At 42.6% G+C, this 9054-nt stretch overlaps 2 pseudogenes; one reads left to right on the forward strand and one right to left on the reverse strand.

Annotated features, from left to right (window-relative positions):
• Window positions 1-822: 822 nt before the first annotated feature.
• On the forward strand, window positions 823-1734 carry LOC128931080 (olfactory receptor 1E1-like; annotated as a pseudogene).
• A 4938-nt stretch (window positions 1735-6672) lies between these two features.
• Window positions 6673-8750, reverse strand: LOC128931078 (ankyrin repeat domain-containing protein 13D pseudogene; annotated as a pseudogene).
• Window positions 8751-9054: the final 304 nt, after the last annotated feature.

Here is a 9054-nt window from a genome sequence, read left to right on the forward strand (position 1 = left end):
ACTACACCTGAGTGGTTTGTTTTTGTTTTTGTTTTGTTTTTAGACAGAGTCTTACTCTGTCACCCAGCCTGGAGTGCAGTGGTGTGATCTCAGCTTGCTGCAACCACTGCCTCCCAGGTTAAAGCAATTCTCCTGCCTCAGCCTCCCAAGTAGCTGGGATTACAGGCATGTGCCACCATGCCCAGCTAATTTTTGTGATTTTAGTAGAGATGGGATTTCACCATGTTGGCCAGGCTGGTCTCAAACTCCTGACCTCAGGTGAACCACCTGCCTTGGCCTCCCAAAGTGCTGGGATTACAGGTGAAAGCCACCATGCCCAGCCTACATCTGAGTGTTTAAATAGCAATTAAAACCATTGGAGTTGATGTGTTTTTATTGGGAATTATGCAGAATTATAAAAAAATGAAGTTTAGAGAAATTCCTGAGGAATATCAACATGTAAGAAACTGACAGAGGAAGAGCCAGCTGCAGTTACTGAGGATGACAGGGCAGGCAGGTGAGAAAGAGACAAACACACTTTATGTTTCAGAAGTAAGTAGATGAGTGTTTAAGAAAGGATGAAATATCATTACCTGTTAAAGATAAATGAAGAGAAAAAAGATAGAGTTAAATAAGTCATTTCTGATTATAGAGATTCTAATTATAGATATTTGTGGTATAGAGATGTTAATTACTGTAATGTCAGTTAAATAAAAAATTTCTGCAAAACACCTAACAGACCAAGCATCACAGAAATATCTCCATTCCAAAATTTAGATTATAAAGGACACTATTGTTTTCCCTTAAAGATACTGGAGACAGAGCATGACGGGATGAAATCAAACCAGCATCTCAGAGTTCCTCCTCCTGGGCCTGCCCATCCAGCCAGAGTAGCAAAACTGTTCTATGCCCTGTTTTTGGCCATGTATCTTACCACCCTCCTGGGGAACCTCCTCAGCGTCATCCTCATTCGACTGGACTCCCATCTCCACATGCTATGTATTTGTTTCTTAGCAACTTGTCCTTCTCTGCCCTCTCCTTCTCTTCCATGACCATTCCAAAGTTGTTACAGAACATGCAGAACCAAGAGCCATCCATTCCCTATGCAGGCTGCCTGACCCAGAGGTACTTCTTCCTGTTTTTCAGAGACCTGGACAGCTTCCTCCTTGTGGCCATGGCCTATGATCACTATGTTCTTCCCCCTACACTATGCCACATGAGCCCCATGCTGTGTCTCTCCCTGGTGGTGCTGTCCTGGGTGCTGACCACCTCCCATGCCATGTTGCACACTTTACTCATGGCCAGGTTGTGTTTTGTGCAGACAATGTGATCCTCCCCTTTTTCTGTGATATGGCTGCTCTGCTGAAGCTGGCCTGCTCTGACACTAAAGTTAATGAATTGGTGATATTTATCATGGGAGGCTTCATTCTTGTCATCCCATTTCTACTTATCATTGGGTCCTAGGCATAAATTGTCTTCTCCGTCCTCAAGGTCCCTTCTAAAAGTATCTGCAAGGCCATCTCTACTTGTGGCTCCCACCTCTCTGTGGTGTCACTGTTCTATGGGACAATTATTGGTCCCTACTTATGCCCATCAGCATGCAGTTCTACTCTGAAGGGCACTGTCGTGGCTGTGATGTACACTGTGGTGATCCCCATGCTGAACCCCTTCATCTACAGCCTGAGGAACAGAGACGTGAAGGGAGCCCTGGGCAGAGTCATCCGTCGAAAGAAAACTTCCTTCTCTCTATGGTGATAACACTTGGAGCTATTACATAGTTTATCCAGTGAAGTATTGACATTAATATTGGAATATTATTCAAGATTATTTCCTCACCATAAATATTTTTGTTTAAGTGGCATCCTACATAATTTTTCAGTATGTAGTGGAGATGAAGTAGAGCTGAGTACTTGAACTAGGAGAAAGTGTCTTGCTGACTTGTCGAAGACTTCCTTTTTGTCTTCCCAAGGTGATCCTGGAAAAATATAGTTGAAGAATGACTGTTTTAAATGGTCTTCATGCCCCACATCCTTAAATTATCATAGGATTTTGTTATGTTACTCAGAATTCTACTTTGATTGTAGAATCATATTTATTTAATTTTAAAAGTTTAATTAATTAATTAATTAATTATTTTGAGACAGAGTTTCACTGTTGTTACCCAGACTGGAGTGCAATGACATGATCTCAGCTCACTGCAACCTCTGCCTTCTGAGTTCAAGCAATTCTCCTGCCTCAGCCTCCTGAGTAGCTGGGACTACAGGCATGTGCCACCATGCCCAGCTAATTTTTTGTATTTTTAGTAGAGATGGGTTTTCACCATGTTGACCAGGATGGTCTCGATCTCTTGACCTCGTGATCCACCCACCTCGGCCTCCCAAAGTGCTGGGATTATTTTTATTTTTTATTTCAGACAGGCTCTCATTCTGTTACCCAGGTTGGAGTGCAGTAGCACAATCATGGCTCACTGTAGCCTAAGCCTCCTGGACTCAAGGAATTGTCCTGCCTCAGCCTTCCAAGTAGCTAGGACTACAGGCACACACCACCACACCCATCCAATTAAAAAAATTTATATAGATGAAGTCTCCCTATGTTTCAGAGGCTGGTCTTGAACTCTTGGCCTCAAGTGGTCCTCCCACATTGGCCTCTCAAAGTGCTGGGATTACAGGCATGAGCCACCACACCCAGCTTGTAGAATAATTTTTATTTTTATTATTTATTTATTTATTTTGGAAACTGAGTCTCACTTTGTTGCCCAGGCTGGAGTGCAATAACATGATCTTGGCTCACTGCAAACTCCATCTCCCCAGCTCAAACAATTCTCCTGCCTCAGACTCCCAAGTAGCTGGGATTACAGGCATGTGCCATGATGCCTGGCTAATTTTTATATTTTTAGTATTGACGAGGTTTCACCATGTTGGCCAGGATGGTTTTGAACTCCTGACCTTGTGATCCACTCACCTTGGCCTCCCAAAGTGCTTGGATAGAATCATTTTTAAATAGTGCTCTATAATCTTAGGTCAGTGCTAAATAACATCCAAACAGCTCAACCTCCCAGCCTCCCTTTGTGTGTCTCCTACATATTCTCTCTGCACACATTTTCACATCATTTTACCTCTTCTCTCTTGCTCCTGATATATTTTCACTTCCCCATAGTCTTTTCTCACCTGGCCTGACCTTCAATACATTATTCTAACCCTTTTACTACAATGGTGTCTTTTGTCTTTACCTGGAATTGACTAATATCCTGAGGCCCTAAAATTTATTTCACCAAGATAGAAGCTAGATGCTGGTAAACAAAAAAAGAAAGAAAAAGAAAAAAAGAGAAAGAATAATGTCTCTCTTCTGATTGGTGTTTTTGATGTTACAAAGAACTTCATATTTATGTTTGTATTCTACCCCCACGACAATTCCCAGCAAATAGAGAAGGTGCTAATGCCATGTTCTATGTGGAGAAGTAGGGGGTTCAGCAACATTCTACATCATACAGTGTGTCAGTTGTTGAGTTGATGTAGAATTCCAGGCTGAGTCTGCAGTTTATTCTCATTTACTCTCACTTTAGAAAGAAAGGGAGCAGCCATTTGTGGGAGTGTAAATTAGTTCAACCATTGTAGAAGACAGTGTGGTGATCCCTCAAGGATCTAGAACCAGAAATATCATTTGACCCAGCAATCCCATTACTGGGTATGTACCCAAAGGATTAGAAATCTTTTCAAAACTCTTATCTCCACCTGTGGCATGGGTAAGTTTTCAATATTGGTGAATTTGTATTTTCTTTTCTTTTTTTTTTTTTTTTTTTCTTGAGGAGTCTTACTCTGTCACCCAGGCTGAAGTGCAATGGCCTGATCTCACTCACTGCAACCTCTGCCTCTCAGGCTCAAGTGACTCTCTTGCCTCAGCCTTCCGAGTACCTGGGACCCCAGTTGCCCATCACTGCACACAGCTAATTTTTGTGTTTTGAGTAGAGACTGGGTTTCACCATATTGGCCAGGCTGGTCTCAAACTCCTGACCTCAAGTGATAGTCCCACTTTGGCCTCCCAAAGTGTTGAGATTACAGGCATGAGCCACCGTGCCCCACTCAATTTGCATTCTTAGTTTTCCCCTCTAAGTGATGGCATCTGAGCCTACCACTTTCATCCTGTATGTTCTGCTGATGTCCACAGCTCTGTGTGAAGCCCAGCCTTTCTCCAGGACTTCCAGCTGCCTCATGGATACCTCCTCTTGAGGCTCTATCAGCAGTTTAATCTCGACATGCACAACATTAAGCTTTTCACATTCAATCTAAGTCTGCTCTTTGTTATTATTTCCATACAGGGTCTCCTCTCATGCAGTTACCTGACCAACCGCTTCTATATGTGTATACCTACCATCTTGAATTTTGCCTTTTCCATTGAATATTTCCTGAAATTCTTTATTAATCCCCATATGGTCATTCCAGTTTTTGTAATGGATACACTCTAAAAATTTCAGTGGCATAATACAACGGAGATACTAGAGGCAAGAAATAAGATTGGTCTTTAAATTAAATCACTTTTTTTAATACCAGAAAAACCCAATTTAAAAATCAATAAAAATGGATTTAATTCTTAACAGCAATTAAAAGCAGATACAAAAACTAAGGAAGAAACCTTTACAAGTTTAATAAAATATATAAAAATACTACAGAAATGAACATATATAATGACTCTGGAAAGGATACCTCAGTTTTAGCAGTTTTTTAAAGATTGATTTTATGCAATAAAATCAGTCTAATTGAAACTATACCACTTAATATTTTTGAAACCTCAATACTTCTAAAAAAGGAACTCTACTCAAATACATTCAATGTAATCCAAATAAAATTCCCAGTAGATTTATTTTTGTGGAGATGGACAAGTTTATTCTCAATTTCTTTTGAAAGACAAAATAGATAAAATTTATAAGTATTTGAAAAATAGAAACCATAAATTGGTCCTTTGTCTGCCAAGTATCAATACATACTTGAAAAACACAATAATTAAAATAGTATGCATTTATGCAGGAATCGACAAAAAAGATCAACTGAGTGAAAACAACTTTAAGATAGTCCTGTGTATGTGAGGATGTATTTTGTGATCAAGAAAATCAATGGGAGAAAGGATATACTACCAGGAAAATTGACATGGGAAAATATTAAATAAAATTTGTACAGTACAAGTAAAATTATATTTTCAATGGCTTAAAAACCTAAACTTAAATTACAACCTATAAAAATACTCTAACATAAAATAATATTTATAATTTAGGCAAAACTCAGAAACTCTATAAAAACGTTGACAATTTTGACCAGATAGAAATAGGAGAGTTTTCTGGGAAAAAAGATAACAGAAACTTGAAAAAGAAGTGACAGGCTATAACACATCTAATAAACAAAATATTAAAATTTTAAATTGACAAAGAGCTCCTATAATCTAATTAAAATAAAACATAACTGAATAAAAATGTACAAAGAGTATTAACAGAAAATTCATAAAGAATAAACAATATGAGAAGATGTTCAGCTTTAGTATTAACCAAAAAAAAAACTTTAAAAAGGCTGGGCGTGGTGACTCACACCTGTAATCCCAGCACTTTGGGAGGCTGAGATGGGTGGATCACTTGTGGCCAGGAGTTCAAGACCAGCCTCACCAGTATGATGAAATACTTTCTCTACTAAAAGTACCAAAATTAGCCAGGTGTGGTGGTGAGTGCCTGTAGTTCTAGCTACTCAGGAGGCTGAGGCAGGAGAATCACTTGAACCCAGGAGACAGAGGTTGCAGTGAGCAGAGATTGAGCCACTGCACTCCAACCTGGGTGTCACGGCAAGACTTTGTCTCAAAAAATTTTTTTAAATGTTGAAAATCTATAAGGGATTATCGAATGACCACATACTTGGAAAATTTAGCAATGCAATCATTGGTAACGGCAAGGATGAGGGAATAGGGGACTTTTATATCATTCACCCCTACCCCCATCCAAGTCTAGAATAATTCCATCACTTCATAATTCAGTGTGAACCCTTGCAGTCAAGCTCTTCCTACCACTAAACTGATTTCTATCTATCTGATTTCTATTACCACAAATGAGATTTGCCTGCTTTTGAACTTCACATAAGTGGAATCATTTAGTATGTACTCTTATATCTGGCTACTTCAGCTCCACATAATGTTTTGTATATTTCATCATGTAATTGTGTAGATCATCAGGGTTTTTTAATTACTGAGTAGTATCTCATTGTATAAATATACCATAATTTGTTCATTCTTTTACTTTTTCACAGTTTTGAGGATATGTTCAGTTTTAGATTATGAATTGTTGAAAAATACTATCCTTTTCCTCATTGAATTATCTGGGTAACTTGTAGAAAGTCAATTGACCGTATATAGTTGGATCTATTTTTTTTTAACTTTTAAGTTCAAGGGTACATGTGCAGGTTTGTTATACAGGCAAACTTGTATCTCGGGAGTCTGTTGTACAGATTGTTTCATCACCCAGATGTTAATCCTGGTACCATTAGTTATTTTTCCTGATCTTCCCCCTTCTCCCATCCTCTGCCTTCTGATAGGCCCCAGTGTATGTTGTTCCCCTCCATGTGTACAGGCATTCTCCTATACACCAACAATGGTCAAGCAGAGAGCCAAATCAGGAGTGTACTTCCAAATCAAGAATTCACAATTGCCGCGAAAGAATAAAATACCTATGAATACAGCTAACTAGGGAGGTGAATGGTCTCTACAAGGAGAACTACAAACCACTGCTCAAAGAAATCAGAGATGACACAAATAAGTGGAAAAACATTCCATGTTTATGGATAGAAAGAATCAATATTATTAAAATGGCCATATTGCACAAAGCAATTTATAGATTCAGTGCTATTCCTATTGAACTAAACGAAACTAAACATTGACATTCTTCACAAAACTAGAGAAAATGATTTTAAAATCCATATGGAGCCAGAAAAGAGCCCTTATAGTCAAGGCAATCCTCAGCAAAAAGAGCAAAGCTGGAGGCATCACTTTAAACCATACAACAGGGAGACAGTAAGCAAAACAGCATGCTACAAAAACAGACACATGGACAATGGAAGAGAATGCAGAACCCAGAAATAAGATTGCATATGTACAACTATCTAATCTTCAATGAAACTGACAAAAACAAGCAATGGGGAAAGGATTCCCTATTCAATAAATGGTGCTGGGATAACTGGTTAGCCAAATGCTGAAGATCAAGACTGGACACCTTCCTTATGCCATAGAAAAAATTAACTCAAGATGGTTGGGTCTGTTTCTGGACTCTATTCTGTTCTATTGATCTTATGTCTCCTACTTAACTTACTCTTCCTAAAATGTTAGAATCACTCAATTTCTGTCACATTATTTTTTCCTGATATATTTTTATACCTATATTGTCTTTTTCAACCTGTCCCTACCTGAAAGCGATCTTTTTATCTACTTTATTATAGCAGTGAATTTTGGTCTCTGTAATGCTGTTTGCCTTAAATTCAACTTTGTTATTAAAAGATAAAGCACGTGGAAAAGGGGAATCTTAATCTTGATGGGGAAGCCACGTGGGAGGCACAGGGTGACGAAGTCACTCAGCTTGGCAAAGTGAGCATTGCTGATGGCCATTAGGTCGATGATGGGTGTCACCTGGTCACCCAGGGAGAGAGGGTGCTACTCACTCAGAGTGGTGCCTTGAACCTCTGTACGTTGCTGGACATCTCGATGGGGAGGCCAATGTTCTGTGACTCCAGGCTGAAGCTGGGGTCGAAGTACTCCTCAGGGGAGATTGCTGTGGGGTTGGTGGGGCTGGCTGCCTGCTGCATGGGGGCCCCAGTGTGGGAGGAGTGCTGCTGGGCCATCCCCAGGAAGGACTGGAACGGAGTCTTCCCCTCTTTGCTCCTCGACTTGTCCTGGTCAGAGAGGTGCTCCGGGCGTGTGCGTGTCACCAGCTCCACGTTGGTGGCACTGTATACTTTGGCCTCGTAGCCGCTAACAGTTTCTATCTTCTCAGACCGCCAGCCCCAGATACCACATTTGTTCCTCTGGAAGGCCACATTCCGAGTGTCCAGGTGGGTGGAGACAATAGGAGAAGTGAGGCGACTGGCCACGTGCTCCTCGCTAGGCCGCATGGCCGCCAGCAGTGCTTCAGGCTCCTGCAAAGTGAGCCCCAGCGTCTCTGCGTGCACCACCTGCCGGTCATGGTCCACTTCCATCACCAGGGCTCCTGCCTCCTGGCCCTTGAAGATGAAGCTCCTCTGGTGCCGCTGCCCGGTCATGTGCTCAAAGCCCAGGAGACTGGTGTCCACTCGCAGGCTCTCACCCCGCTTCCACACGCGGTACACATCGCTCGGGCACATCTTGGACACAAGGGGCACACAGCTGGTGAACTCCCACTTCATCTCCACGTAGAAATCAGGGGCCTGGCGAAGTTTGTTGAGCAGCTCTGGAATGCCCGCCAGCCTCTGCGTGGCCCTCTGGTAGTCCCGATACTGGAGCACCAGCTGCACCATCTCGGGGTCTCCAGTGCTGACTGCCTCCTGCAGGACTGCCCAGCCCTGGCGATTCTCTTTGCCCACGTTGTGCCGAAGGAGCACTCGCACGGACTCCAGGTTTCCCAGAGACAGGGCCAGCTCCAAGAGGGTCCGCCTGCGGGGATCCTCCTGTTTAATGTCGTGCTGGCGACTGTGCAGTGCGGCCTCTAGTTCGCGGTGTGGTTCACCCAGACGAGCGGGTGCAGCCGGAAGGTGGGGCCGGGCCGGCCATGCTGGGCTTCAGCGCCTCGTCCCGGCCCCGCCTCGGCTTCCGGCCTGGCGCGGCTCCCTCGCCTTCCCTTGGGGCGGTGCCCCAGCTGCGACTCCCGCGGCCCCCGCAGCAGTAGCGGCGGCGGCGGCGGCGGCGGCGGAGGCAGCGCGGGCGGCGGGGCCTGTAATCCCAGCTACTCAGGAGGCTGAGGCAGGAGAATTGCCTGAACCCAGGAGGCGGAGGTTGCCGTGAGCTGAGATTGCGCCATTGCACTCCAGCCTGGGTAACAAGAGCGAAACTCCGTCTCAAAAATAAATAAATAAATAAAAATAA

The sequence above is a fragment of the Callithrix jacchus genome, chromosome 17 (assembly GCF_049354715.1).
Source record: "Callithrix jacchus isolate 240 chromosome 17, calJac240_pri, whole genome shotgun sequence".
In the NCBI taxonomy this organism is placed as follows: Eukaryota; Metazoa; Chordata; class Mammalia; order Primates; family Cebidae; genus Callithrix; species Callithrix jacchus.